Here is a 15,329-nt window from a genome sequence, read left to right as displayed (position 1 = left end):
AGAGGGAGGAGAGGAGTTACTGAGGGAGAGGGATGAGTTAGTGGAGGAGAGGGATTACAAAGGGAGAGGGGTTATCGAGGGAGTGGGGTTACAAAGGAGTAACGGAGAGAGGGAGAGGTGTTAAAGTGAGAGAGGAATTCCAGAGGGAGAGCAGTTCAGTGGGGAGAGGGAATGAAAGTCAGAGTCATTCGTTGAATCTTGGGGAAAAGGGAAGACAAGAGTCTCACAAGGAGAGGGGACTGGCTGGGGCGACCTCTCCAGCAAATTGCAATCACTCCTTCCCCAAGGCCTGGTGGAGGCAGTGCTGCCCAGCACAGAGAGCATCCATTCTGCATTTGCCTATCGCCTATAGGCTGGGGACACTGCCCTCTGGAAAGTGCCATGCCCAAGCTGAGCCAGCGTTGTGCCCACTGGTCGTGCCTCAGATCAGCGCTGTGTGTGCTCAGTGTGGTCTTGTTGTGCCAGTGGCTGCTGGTCCAGAGAGGAGGGGGCCGGTTGACCCTCAGGCTGGTGAAACCAGGCGCTAGTCCAATGCAGGAACACCTCCTGCTGGTCGAGGAGAACTCCACCTGCTGGCAGATCATCCAGGAGGACAGGCAGGAGGTGGAAAGGGCCCTCCTCAACTCTATTACTGTCTCCCTCAAGCACCAAGCCATCACTGAGGGAGATTATCTGAACATGACCCGAAATTGCAGATCGTTTGTGAGGGCCCGCAAGTATATCACTGGCCCTCTGAGCCCTGAGGAGGAACACTTCCCCTTGGCTTATTCCATGGTCATCCACCAGAGCATTGAGATGTTCGAGAGGCTTCTCCGGAGCATTTACGCCCCACAGAATGTCTACTGTATCCACGTGGACCGCAAATCCCCGAGTCCATTTCATGCGGCAGTTCGGGCCATCGCTTCGTGTTTCCACAATGTCTTTGTCGCAGCCAAGCTGGAGTGGGTCACCTATGCTGGCTGGAGCAGAGTTCAGGCGGATCTCAACTGCATGAAGGAGCTGCTGGAGAGCCCTGTCCCCTGGAGGTACTTCATCAATGTGTGTGGCCAAGACTTCCCCCCGAAGACCAACCGGGAGATAGTCCGCAGCCTCAGAGCTCTGAACGGCTCCAACGTGATTGAGTTGGATCCTGCGCCAGGGTTCAAAAAGGTAACCGCCTTCCTGTCTGCTGGGCCTCTCTTCATCCAAGTGTTTTTCATCCTCCCTCCCTCCATCATCTCTCTCTCTTTCTCCCCTCCAGTCCTCCACTCCTGCCTGTACAAAGAGAGACAGGGTTGTTAAAACTGTTCAGTTGCATGGAGGGAGGTTCAGAATGTACAAAGGAATATAGAGGAGTTGGAGAGTTGAGCTGCAAACAGAGTAGAAGGGCAATTGACGTTTCAGGTTGGAAACTTTCATCCGAACCCGGAGAGGGGATGGAGCTGCAGAATAAATGGGGGTGTGGGGCTGGGGAAAGGTGGGTGGGATAACAATTGTTGGATGCAGGGAGGAGGTGGCTGTGATTGGACAGTGGGTGGGGTGGAGCAGATGGGTGGAAAGGAAGATGGTCAGGTGAAAGGGATGGGGTGGAAAGTAAGGGCTGGGCGTGGGATAAGGAGGGATATAGACTGATTAGACAAGTATACAGGAATGTAGGTAGGTTAAGAGTGTAGGAGAAAGTGAGCACTACAGATGCTGGAGATCAGAGTCAAGAGTGTGGCACTGGAAAAGCACAGTGGGTCAGGCAGCATCTGATGAGCAGAAGAATCAATGTTTCGGACATAAGCCCTTAATTAGGAATGAGGCTTGTGGACCAGGGTGCCGAGAGATAAGTGGGATGGGTGTGGAAGGTAGCTGGGAAATTGATAGATAGATGAAGGTATTGGGGGAGGTGGGGGGGGGCAGGCGGGGGTGTGGAAGGTCGAGTGGACAGGTGAGAAAGAAGATGGACCGGTCAGGAGGGTGGTGCTGAGTTGGAGGCTTGGGACTGCAATTACTTGGGGTGGGGAAATGAGGAAACTCGTGAAATCGACATTGGTCCGTCTGGTTGCAGGGTTCCAAGGTGGAATATCCAGGCATCAGCTGGTAAGGGTTTGGTGATGGAGGAGGCCCAGGACCTGCATGCCCTTGGTGGGAGGGGGAGTTAAAGCGTTCAGCCACGGGGCGGTGGGGTTGGTTGGTGTGGGTGTTCCAGAGATGTTCTCTGAAACCATCCGCAAGTAAGAGTTCGGTCTCCCCAATGTAGAGGAGATCACATTGGGTGCAATGGATGCAGTAGATGACATTGGTGGAGGTACAAGTACATTTCTGTCTCATATGGAAGGATCCTTTGAAGTATTGGACGGAGGTGAGGGGGGATGTGTGGGTGCAGGTTTTGCACTTTTCAGAGGCCAGGGAAGGTGCCGGGAGGGGAGGGTGGGTTGGTGGGGGGTGTGGATCTGACAAGGGAGTTGTAGAGGGAATGGTCTCATCAAATGCAGATGGAGTGCAGAGGGAAGTATGTCCCTAACGGTGCGGTCTGTTTGTTAGTGGCAGAAGTGTTGGAGAATAATGCAATGTATCCGGATGTTGGTGGGGGAGAAGGTGAGGACCGAGGGGTTCTGTCCCTGTTGCGTTGGGAGGAGTGTGCTTCAAGGGTGAAGGTACAGGAAATGGAGCAGATGCACTGGAGGGCATTGTCAACCACGTGGGAGAGGAAATTGTAGTTTTTGAGGTAGGACGCCATCTGGGATGTTCTGTGATGGAATTGGTCCTCCTGGGAACAGATGCAGCAGAGGCAGAGAAATTGGGAATAAGGGATAGTGTTTTTACAGGTGCAGGGTGGGAGGAGGTGTATTCCAGGTAGCTGTGGGAGTTGGTGGGTTTGTAGTCGATGTCAGCAGTTAGTCGGTTGCCAGAGATGGAGATGGAGAGGTCCAGGAAGAGGAAGGAGGTGTCCGAGATTGTCCGGGTGAATTTGAGGTCAGGTCGGAAGGTGTTGGTAGAATTAATGAACTTTTCAACCACCTCATGCAAATACGAGGTAGTGCCAATCCAGTCATCAATGTAGTGGAGGAATAGGTGGGGAATGGTGCCGATGGATGAAGAGGCAGGTTAGTTGAGGCCCATGTGGTTGCTCATTGCCCTTAAGAGCTGAAAATGTGTTGCTGGTCAAAGCACAGCAGGCCAGGCAGCATCTCAGGAATAGAGAATTCGACGTTTCGAGCATAAGCCCTTCATCAGGAGGGTTTCCTGATGAAGGGCCTATGCTCGAAACGTCGAATTCTCTATTCCTGAGATGCTGCCTGGCCTGCTGTGCTTTGACCAGCAACACATTTTCAGCTGTGATCTCCAGCATCTGCAGACCTCATTTTTTACATTGCCCTGAAGAGTCAAGAGTGAACAAAAGAATGTAAGTTCGGTTCAGAGCATGTAAAGGATTGTTCTTAGGTTGATAGTGAAAGAGTCTCACAAACGATTGAGTTTTTTGAAGAATTAACAAAGAGGATTGATGAGGGCAGAGCGGTAGATGTGATCTATATGGACTTCAGTAAGGTATTCAAAATGCTTCCCCATGGGAGACTGATTAGCAACGTTAGATCTCATGGAATACAGGGAGAACTAGCCATTTGGATACAGAAATGGCTCAAAAGGTAGAAGACAGAGAGTGGTGGTGGAGGGTTGTTTTTCAGACTGGAGGCTTGTGACCAGTGGAGTGCCACAAGGATCGGTGCTGGGCCCTCTACTTTTTGTCATTTTCATAAATGATTTGGATGCGAACATAAGAGGTCCAGTTAGGAAGCTTGCAGATGACACCAAAATTGAAGGTGTAATGGACAGCGAAGAGAGTTAGTTCAGATTACAACAGGATCTGGACCAAATGGAGCAATGGGCTGGGAAGTGGCAGATGGAGTTGAATTCAGGTAAATGCGAGGTGCTGCATTTTGGGAAAGCAAATCTTAGCAGGGCTTATACACTTAATGGTAAGGTCCTCAGGAGTGTTGCTGAACAAAGAGACCTTGGAGTGCAGGTTCATAGCTCCTTGAAAGTGGAGTCGCAGGTAGATAGGACAGTGAAGGCAGCGTTTGGTATATGCTCCTTTATTGATCAGAGTATGGAGTACCGGAGTTGGGAGGTCATGTTGCGGCTGTATAGGACATTGGTTAGGCCACTGTTGTAATATTGCGTGCAATTCTGGTCTCCTCCCTATTGGAAAAATGTTGTGAAACTTGAAAGGATTCCAAAATGATTTACAAGGATGTTGCCAGGGTTGGAGGATTTGAGCTATAGGAAGAGGCTGAACAGGCTGAGGCTGTTTTCCCTGGAGCTTTGGAGGCTGAGGGGTGACCTTATAGAGGTTTACAAAATTATGAGGGGCATAGATAGGATAAATAGACAAAGTCTTTTCCCTGGAGTTGGGGAGCCCAGAACTAGAGGGCATAGGTTTCGGATGAGAGGGAAAAGATATAAAAGAGACCTGAGGGGCAACATTTTCACGGAGAGTGTGGTACGCGTATGGAATGACCTGCCAGAGGAAGTGGTGGAGGCTGGTACAATTACAACATTTAAGAGGCATTTGGATGGGTATATGAATAGGAATGGTTTGGAGGGATATGGGCCGGGTGCTGGCAGGTGGAACTAGATTGGGTTGGGATATCTGGTCAGCATGGACAGGTTGGACCGAAAGATCTGTTTCCATGCTGTACATCTCTGTGACTGTAATTGGTTACTGCAAATGCTGGAGATTACAGTCAAGATTAGTGTTGGAAACGCACAGCAGGTCAGGCAGGATCCGAGGAGCAGGAAACCCCAACATCAGGAATAACTTCACAGAGGCCATTATCCAGTCACCAACTCACCCTTTTGTTTCCACATGGAGAGTCCTTGACATGGATTCAGCTTCCTCAGAGCCAGCTGAGAGTGAACAGAACATCTGATCGTCCTGTTTATTTTTTTTGGAAGCAGCCTCAGGAGTAGCAGTCAAAGATGTCCCCAGGGTTTAGGTAGGCCCAGGCAGCAGCAGCAGGGGTGCAGGCGAGGTCCAGGCTTCAGTTGCAGGAGCAGGCCCAGACTGTAGCAGCAGTGGTGGTAGTAGCTGCCTGTGCAGCTGAGCGCAGCTTCAAATGAACAGAAATAAGCAAAGAAACCCCAGAAAACAATCACAACAAACTATGAAAAAAAATTAAAAATGAACTCCTCCTCAGTAGGAAGAAACCAACAGCAGCACATAAGACACACTGTGGCTGTTTCGAAGTCAGTCTCCTCTCCTCAAGAGGATTGAAGAGTCCTTCATATGCTGATCCAGCTCCCCTAGAGCCAGCTCTGAGTGAGCAGATCCCTTGATATGCCTGTGTATTTTTCTTCCACTACCACCCAACAGCAGTCATGCTTATTTTTCCCTTGTACCCATGTCATGTGTGCAGGTGTCAGATGCAGTGTAAAACAACAAGTGTGTAAATCTTAATTTATCTGGGAAATAGAACCCACTCACTTCAATAATTTCAGTCCAAGACAAGATCTGAAGCAGCAGCATCGTCTGATATACTCTTGCAAGATAGGCACTCCGAATACAAAACCTTGATATAAATCATTTCACTTTCCCTCCTCCCACTACCCTAAACCCAGCATCCATTCCTCTTGTTTATCTCTTGCCTTATCAGGCCTTGTGCGTAACAGTACAGGTTTTGCTTGGCCATTTCCACATCCCTCTGTGGTCTATTGTTAGAGTATATCCTCCTTCACTGCCATCTGCTTCCTTGCCTGCTAAAGCAACATTTCCTCTCATTCTTCGTCCACACTGAGCCTTATGACCTTGATTGTGGTTTCTGTTTTTGCAGAAGCGGGAAATAGATGCTTATAACTGTGTGTACAAGCATATCTAGCTTAACCTACACTCCCCTTCCTCTTTCATGATTCAGCTTTGTGATTTTCACAGACAACATTTCTAATTGCTCCTCACAATTTATATATTCCATCACCAGGAAGAAAGGAAACAGATAGTCCTGTTTATTTATATTTTATTAACCAATTCACAGTTTATACAAAATTACATTTACAGCTGTATACAGAGAAACAGCAATTTTACAAGGGAGGGGAATGACAAAGCCAAGCCCCAAATCCTGACATTCAACCGGTTTCAGGGAAATGAGGACAAACCTCAAATCCCAGTTTCAATCATTACAAACAGTAACAATGACATTCATACATATAAGTCAGTCCACTTGTGTAAGAAACAGCGCATACAATACAGACCCCCAAAAAAACAGCAAGCCTCTACCCCCCCACCCCAATCCTTCCCACCTTCTGGCCGCTCTAAGACAGCCCGCCCCTACGCACCTTCCGGCTCTTGGTCCACCCTGACACACCTTTTGACCACCTCTAGGACAACCCACCCCGTTACCCGTCCGGGGCGACAGTGCTGTGGACGGCTTCTGGCTCTCTGTCTGCCCCTACTTACCATTGGGCTCTCATCACCCCACTGCACCGTCCGGCCAGTGGACTACCCCGACACACCTTCCCACACCTCTAGGACAGCCCGTCCCCTTCCCAGGGATGACAGCGTGCAGGGTAGCCCACAAGTCTTCCGGATCTCAGCCTACCCCTATGCACCATCTGAGACACCTTCTGACCAACTCCAGGACAGCCCAGCCAGATTACCCCTTCTGAAAGTGCTCAGAATGGCCTACCCACCTACTGGCTCTTGGGGCAACTGGCATCAGGGGTGGCCTACCCACCCTCTGGTTCCTGGGGTGACAGCTTTCAGGACGACCCATGAACGTCCCAACTCACAGTAAGGCCTGCCACACCCAGGGACACCCATGACTCACAAGACAGTCTACCCACCATCTAGCTCTCGGGGAGACTGTCATCAGGGTGGCCTACCCACCCTCCGGCTTTCGGGACAGCCTCCCAATCTTCAGGTTCACAGGATGGCCTACCCACCCTCCGGCTCTCGGGGTGACAGCTTTCAGGATGACCCATGAGCCTCCCAGCTCACAGTAAGACCTGTCAGACCCAGAGACATGTAAGACAGTGCAGGTGATAAGCCCAACAAACCATATGACAGTTAATTACCAACAAACAGAGTCCTTTCTAGTCCAGAGTCCATTAGTACAGTCATTTTTCTTCAAAATGTAGAGTCCATTTCCAGGCCTGAGGGGTGGAGAGTGTGCCATACAAGGCCTTGATCAGACCACATCAGAATCAGTCTATACATTATTATCTCATTTAAAACATAAAATAATTACATTGACAGCAAGTTTCACCTGCCTTTTTCCTGGGATGAAGGGCTTATCTTATGAAGGAAGGTTGAACAAGTTGGCTTTTCCATATTTAAGTTTGGAAATCTGAGAGATCTTTTTGAAATGTCTAAATTTCTCTGAGGGAGCATGATAAGGTGGTTGATGGGACATTGTAAGTTTGACAAGATGTTCTGTAGAATAAGATATCGTCAGAGTCCTACAGCACCGAAACATACCCTTTCGTCCAACTCATCCATGCCAACCAGGTATCCTAATTGGAACTAGTCCCATTATCCTGTGTTTGGTCCATATCCCTCTAAACTCGTCCTAGTTATGTCGTCTGTTAAATCTTGTAATTGTACCCACTACAACAATTCTTTTTGTCAATTTGCTCCGTATTTGCACCACCCTCAGGTCTCACCTTAAACCGATGCCCTCTGAGTTTGGACTCCCCCATCCTGGGGCTATTCACTTTTATTGATTTCCCACACAATTTTATAAACATCCAATACTCCAGTGAGAAAAGTCCTAGCCTATCTAGCCTCTCCTTATAACTAAAACCCTGCAGTCCTGGCAACATCTTTGTAAATCTATTCTGCATCCTTTGTAGTTTAACAACACCCTTCCAATAGCAGGGCGATCACAAATTTACCCAGTACTCCAAAAGTGACCTCACCAATGCCTTGCAGAATTATTTTCCCCTGAGAGGGCTGTGGCACTATGTAAATCTCTTCTGTACGAAGTTGTGAAGGCTGAGTTGATGAAGTTATGAAAGAGTGAGCAAGGTGACCTTTTTAAAAAAAAAGACAAGGACTCCGGGGCAACCGATAGAAATGTGGAATTGAAATTGCAACCAGATGAGCAGTGACCTTCTTGAATGGTGGAGCAGACTTGAAGGGACGAATGGCTGACTTTTGCTATGATACTGGTGGAGATAGGTTATGCCTTAGTTCAAGTAAAGAGTAGGGAGTTTTCTGACCACTCAGCTGAGGAAAGGGCTTTGGTGTTCCTCCTGATAACATGAACCTTGAAGTTAATCTCCCTCTGCACCAGTCACAGAATTAAAGAATTCTTGCCGAAGGATGCCATTCAGCCCATCGTGTCTGTAATTATTCCACATCTAGTACCAATCTCCTGCATTTCCACACACAATTCTGGCAACATGCTTGTAAATCTTTTCTGAACCTTTTCAAGTTTCACAACATCCTTCCTATAGCAGAGAGACCAGAATTGCATGCTGTATTCCAGAAATTGCCAAACCAATGTCCTGTTCAGCCACAGCATGACCTCCCAACTCCTACACACAATGCACTGACCAATAATGGCAAGCGTAGCAAACGCCTTCTTCACCACCCTGTCTATCTGCGACTCCATTTTCAAGAAGCTATGAATCTGCACTCCAAGATCTCTTGTTTCATCATCACTCCCCAGACTTTACCATGAAGTGTATTATTCCTACCCTGATTTGCCTTTCCAAGATAGAGCACCTCACATTTATCGACATTAAACTCCATCTGGCACTCCTTGGCCTATTAGCCCATCTGATCAAGACCCCGTTGTACTTTGAGGTTGACTTGAAATATTACTCTGGGTGTAGGTTTGCTCGTTGAGCTGGAAGGTTCATTTTCAGACGTTTCGTCACCATACTAGGCAACATCTTCAGTGAACCTTCCAACTCAGCGAGCAAACCTACATCGAGAACCTCAACCTGAACTACAAACCTTCTCAAACCTTGTTGATATTTTACTGTCATGTATATCGAGTTACAGTAAAAAATGTTGTCTTATGTGCTTTACAGACAGATATCGATAGGTTAAGCTGGCAAAAATGTTGGCAAATGGAGTGCAATGTTGGGAAAATGTGAAGTTGTTCATTTGGAAGGGAAATCAAAAGAATAGAATATTATTTAAATGGAGAAAGCTTCAGAAAGCTGCAACACAAAGGGACTTGGGGGAACTAGTGACTGAAACATGGAAAGCTTGCACACGGGGGGCAGCAGGTAATTGGGAAGACAATTGGAATATTGGATGAAAACAGAAATTTCTGGAGAGACTCAGCAGGTCGGGTAGCATTCGTGGAGAGAAAACAGAGTCAATGTTTTGAGTCTGGTGACCTTTCTTCAGAACTGAAGTGGAATGTTTGCCCTTATTTGAAGGGGGTTGGAGTATAAAAGTCAGGAAGTCTTACTGCAACTGTGCAAGGTGCTTGTGAGAGCACATCCAGAGTACTGTGAGCACTTCTGGTCACCTTATTTAAGAAAACATGTTGTTTCATGGGAGGAAGTTAAGAGAATGTTCAGTGGGATGGCCCCCATTATGGAAGGATTGTCTTAAAAACAAAAGGCTAAACAAGATTCTACTCACTGGAGTTTAGAAGAATGAGAGGTGACCTCATTGAAATGGACAGGATTAAGGGGCTTGACAGGATAAATGCTGAAAGGATGTTTCTCCTCATGGGAGAGTCCAGGACCAGGGTGGGTATTGTCTCAGAATAAAGGGGCACCAGTTTATGACTGAGATGAGGTGGAATTTCGTCTCTTAGAAGATTGTGAATCTTTGGAATTCCTTGTATATATTTAAGGCTCAGATGGATAGATTCTTGGTCAGTGGGGAATTAAGGGTTACGGGGATAGGGCAAGAACATAGATGTGAGGAATGTTGAATCAGCCATGATCCTAGTGAAGCTGGCTTGAGGGACTAAATGGCTGACTCCTGTCCCGACTTGTTAATGGTCTAACATTTACTATGAACCTATTCAAAGATGTTATCACACAACTCTGGAGCAGAAGCGACTTGAACCTGGGTCTCCGAGGCTCACACTGCATGGATCCTAGTTTACTTTATATCATGCACTTGACATTGATGCTGGTAGTTATGGCTGCAATTCGCACCAACCTGCCTTAGATCAAATTAATGAAGCGAAGCCACTGCAGGTTTTCAAAAGGTAAGTCTCCAACCTTGCATCATGCATTGATGAAGCAGCTGAGAATTTGAATGCAGTGAATGTTGTCTGAACTGGATTCAATGAAGTGTTTCACTAGGCACTAGATCAAAATGGCTGGACAACAAAATTGACAACACAAGCCCTGATTCAGGGATCTTGTTTTGGACGAGAGGTTGGTCGGTTGGTAGGTGGGAATGATCCACACAGCTGGGACATATAAACATCAAGACCCGGAGCAGGAGAAGATGATTTGGCCCTACCTGAGGCCCACCATATTGTATGATCATGGCTGATCCTCTATCTCAATGCCATACTACCACTTTCTCCCCATGCCTTTGATGCTTTTGAAACCTAAATATTTGTTAGTCACATTCTTGGATATATTCAATTACTCAAACTCCACAGCTTTCTGTGGTACAGAATTCCATAACTTCACTATCCTGTACGTTAAGAAATGTTTCCGCATCTCAGCCCTAAATAGACGACTGCTTTTATTCAATATGTCAGTGATATCAATCTTGGAGTATGTGGCAAAATGCCCATATTCGGGGCAATGATAAACCTGGAGGATTGGCAAATGGTGAGGATGATGTAAATTGTCCAGAGTCACCACAATGAACAGACAGCATCCAGTCAGAGGTGAATACAGAAGAGTGTAAGGTGATATGTTTTGGGAGAAGGATGTGGAGAGGTAATAGAAATGTAATGGCACAATCATAAAGAGTGCGCAGGATTAGAGGGATCTGGCGATAAACATTCATCAATATTAGAAGATGGAGGAGGCCATAAGAGGGTAGAAAAGCAGAAGGCTTCATAAATAGAGGCATTGATGCCAATAAATGGTTGAGTTATGCTGCATGTCAAATTGGTTTAGCCCCAGTTGGATTGTTGTGGTCATTTTAGGTGACTATAAAACGATGTGAGGGCCCTCAGGACAGGGAGAAGAGGAGATTTTGCAGAATGGTGCCAGGGTTTAAGTTGGATGGCTCAGTTGGAAAGGTCAACGATGCTCCCATTGGAACAAAGGGGAGTGGGGGGAGGTTTATTTAATGGGTATAGGGTGAGCACTCGGTAATGAAGTCAAGGAAATATACTTCACTGCTCACCGATTGTACAAATGCAATGGAATGCAGATGTAAGATTTTGGGTTAGAGGCATGGTGAGGATAACTGAGGAATTGAAACGCAAATGAAACCTAAACTACATTTGTATGAGATGATGGCCAGTTCCGATGTAAATTGGATTTTAAAAAAAAGAGTTCCTTGTATGTATGCTCCCATACATACAAGGAACAAGAGTAGGCCATTGGCCCTTTTGATCCTGTTCCACCATCCACATTCCTGCATACCATCGATAATCTATCCTCCCCTTGGTAACCAAGGATCCATATCTCCCATGCATGATGCCACAAGGACCGAGGATAAAAGATATTTTTTGACACGGTGTGAATAAAGTGTCTTGTGTCTTGTGGAAGGGGTGGCATGGTGTCTCAGTGGTTAGCACTGTTGCCTCACAGTGCCAGGGACCTGGGTTCGATTCCAGCCTTGGGCGCCTGTCTGTGTAGAGTTTGCACATTCTCCCCATGTCTGCATGGGTTTCCTCCAGGTGCTCTGATTTCTTGCCACAATCCCCAAAGATGAGCAGGCCAGGTAGATTTGTTGTGCTAAATTGCCCAAAGTATTCGGGTGTATTAGTCAGGGTTAAATATCGGGTAGGGTAATGAGTGTGGATGGTTTGCTATTCAGAGGATTGGTGTGGACTTGTTGGGCAAAATGGCCTGTTTCCATACTGTAGAGAATCTAATGTGTGGTGTCCTTCACTCTGAGGGAGGAGCTTTGGATTCAAGTCCTACTCCAGGAGCTGATGGCCATAGGAAAGTGTCTTCATTGCTATTGTGAGACACTCAAGGGTATGGGCCAAGTGCTGCAAAATGGGATGAGAATAGCTCGGAGCTTGTCTTTTTGACCAGTGCAGACACAATGGGCTGAAGGGCAACTTATTATTTTGGTGCTCTAAACCTCAATAACTAGAGAGCACGGAGTCATAGCATCATACAGTATGGAACAGACCCTTCAGTTCAACCTGTCTGCGCTGACCAGTCATCCCAATCTGAACTAGTCCCATTTGCCAGCCTTTGGCATATATCTTCGAGTAAAAAGTGAGGTCTGCTGATGCTGGAGATCAGAGCTGAAAATGTGTTGCTGGTTAAAGCCCTGCAGGTCAGGCAGCATCCAAGGAACAGGAAATTCGATGTTTCCGGCATAAGCCTGATGTAGGGCTTATGCCCGAATCAAACTTCCTGTTCCTTGGATGCTGCCTGACCTGCTGCGCTTTAACCAGCAACACATTTTCAGCTTTGGCACATATCTCTCTAACCTATTCCTATTCATGTCTGCATCTAGATGCCTTTTAATTATTGTCATTGTACCAGCCACCTCCACCACCTCTTGGTAGCTCATTCCAGGCACACATCGTCCACTGCATGAAAAACTAATCCCTCAGGTCTTTCCCCTCTCACCTTAAACCAATGCTTCTAGTTTTGGACTCCCCCCACCCTTGGGAAAAGACCTTTGGCAATACAAACAACGTGGAAGGAATCAAAATGGGGCAAGAACAGAAAAGGAGGTCAGCTAAATAATTCTGAGCAGCAACAGAAAAGTGCAGCCAAGCACGTATGTAAGCTAGCTAGCTTACTGAAACTGGCTCCAGTTAAGTGAGAAGACAGGAAGACCAAAACAACACTCAACAGGTTATGTAGACGTTTAAGGTCAATGATCTAATGCTAAACATCATGTACCTAGATCAGGATTTGATTGATGAGTTGTGTTGCTCAGGCTTGAAATCAAAATGTAATTTGTGAAAAGGGAACGCTGAATTGTGTGTAAAAGTGTGATTGCAACTGCCTGTTTCAGACTCTCCAGGCAAGGGTGGGCTTTGACCCGGCTGGTTGAGTCTTCTTGCATGTAGCTTTAAATTAAGGGGTGGTAGGTATAGGACAGATGTTAGGGGTAGATTCTTCACACAGCGGGTTGTGAGTTCATGGAATGCCCTGCCCGTATCAGTGGTGAACTCTCCTTCTTTATGGTCATTTAAGCGGGCATTGGATAGGCATTTGGAAGTTATTGGGCTAGTATAGGTTAGGTAGGATTCGGTCGGCGCAACATCGAGGGCCGAAGGGCCTGTACTGCGCTGTATCGTTCTATGTTCTATGTTCTATGTTCTATGTATGTGATAAAGGAAGCTGTGTGAAGTGTACTATCATCCGGCTGATCATTTCAACATCTATCCATGCCCCTCCTGATTTTATGAACTTCTGTAAGGATACCCCTCAGTATCCGACACTCCAGGAAAAATAGCCCCAGCCTATTCGACCTCTTACTGTAACTCAACCGCTCCAATCTCGGCAACATCCTGGTAAATCTTTTCTGCACCCTCTCAAGTTTAACAACATCCTTTCTTTCGAAGGGCGACCAGAATTGTATGCAGTATTTTAAAAGTGGCCTCACCAATGTCCTCTACAGACAATAGATCACACTTGGTAATGGCAAAGGCATATCAGAGATAGTCAAAGATACTCCTACTTATAGACAATAGGTGCAGGAGTAGGCCATTCGGCCCTTCGAGCCAGCACCACCATTCATTATAATCATGGCTGATCATCCACAATCAGTATCCTGTTCCTGCCTTATCCCCATAACCCTTGATTCCACTATCTTTCAGAGCTCTATCCATCTCTGTTACAGATGCAACATCACATCCCAACTCCTATACTCAATGCACTGACCAATGAAGATAAAGGTATCAAACACATACTTCACCACCCTGTCTATCTGCAATGCACTTTCAAAGAACTATATCCCTGTCCTTCTCTCTAAGGCAAAAGCTCTGTGTTCAAGTCCCACTCCAGGAGTTGATGACCACAGGCAAGTGTCTCCATTGCACTGGTGAGGCATGAAAGGCGATGTTCCCAGTGCTGGAAAATGAGACTGGAGTAGAAGGAGCCTGTTTTGCCAGCACAGACTCGATGGGCTGAAGGATCTATTTTTCTGGTGCTCTCAACCTTTATGACCAGAGGGCACAGCTTGAAGTGTATTTTTGGAGCCAGATCCACTGGGAGAGTTTGAGGATGAGTTTTATATTTGCTCAGCGAATGAGCATTGGGAGATGGTTTGGGAGGCAGGGACACGGGGAAATAGGCAGGTGACTGGCACTAGGCAATAGGAGTGCGAAAGGCCTGAGGGGCTGAATGGCCTTGTTCTCCACTGTAAGGTGAGTAACTGAGAGAAGGAGTGTGCATGGATCTTGCTGGAGCTGGAGGCAAGGAGAGTTGGGGAGGGGAAAAGCCATAGGCGAAGTTGAAAAGCTATCATTTCTACTTTCTCGTCTCTCTCACTCTCTCTTGCGCTTGTCTTTTAGAAACGTTGGCAATACCACCACGATACCCTCGACCAAGTCGTCTTGACGGCGCAACTGAAAGACCAGCCGAACATCAGCACCTCCATCTTCGTGGGCAGTGCCTACTTCATGGCCACCAGAGAGTTTGTCGGCCATGTGTTTGCCAGTGCTGAGATCCAGGCCTTCCTCAAGTAGTCGGAGGACACCTACAGCCCGGACGAGCGTGTGTGGGCTACCCTGCACAGAATGCCCAATGTACCCGGCTCTATCCCGTACACCCAAGAGGCCACCAGGACACTTGGCCGGGCAGTAAAGTGGTCCTTTGAGGCTGGTGACGTTGCGAGGGGTGCCCTATACCCTCCCTGCACGGGAAGGTATTGCTACTTGGTTTGTATGTATGGGGCAGGAGATCTACAGTGGGTGGTCCGTCAGAGATGTTACTTTGCAAATAAGTTTGACCCCAACATGGACAACACGGCAGTACAGTGCATGGAGGAATATCTCCGAAACAGGACACTTGATAAAACCAGGGCTGGGTTGGAGGTTGGGACAGAGTAAACCTCAGTGATGGTCGTAGCGGTGGTGGGTGAGACATTGGAAACACTGAGAGACTGGGCACTGTGAAACTGGGCACTGTGAGACTATACTATAACACTGGCTCTTGCGGAGGCCAGGCACTGTGAAACTGCATGCTGCAACATGGCCACTGTAGCACTAGGCAGTGTGAGGCTGGGCACTATAGTGTTGGGCACTGTGGAGATTGGATACCTTAATACTATCCACTGTAACACT

The 15,329-nt window shown here is 47.2% G+C and overlaps 1 pseudogene; it reads left to right on the top strand.

Moving 5' to 3' along the window:
• Positions 1-381: 381 nt before the first annotated feature.
• Positions 382-15,095, top strand: LOC132806120 (beta-1,3-galactosyl-O-glycosyl-glycoprotein beta-1,6-N-acetylglucosaminyltransferase 3-like; annotated as a pseudogene).
• The last annotated feature ends 234 nt before the right edge of the window (positions 15,096-15,329 follow it).

The sequence above is a fragment of the Hemiscyllium ocellatum genome (assembly GCF_020745735.1).
Source record: "Hemiscyllium ocellatum isolate sHemOce1 chromosome 15 unlocalized genomic scaffold, sHemOce1.pat.X.cur. SUPER_15_unloc_11, whole genome shotgun sequence".
In the NCBI taxonomy this organism is placed as follows: Eukaryota; Metazoa; Chordata; class Chondrichthyes; order Orectolobiformes; family Hemiscylliidae; genus Hemiscyllium; species Hemiscyllium ocellatum.
The sequence above is the reverse complement of the archived record's forward strand: the minus strand, read 5'-3'. Positions and strand labels throughout refer to the sequence as shown.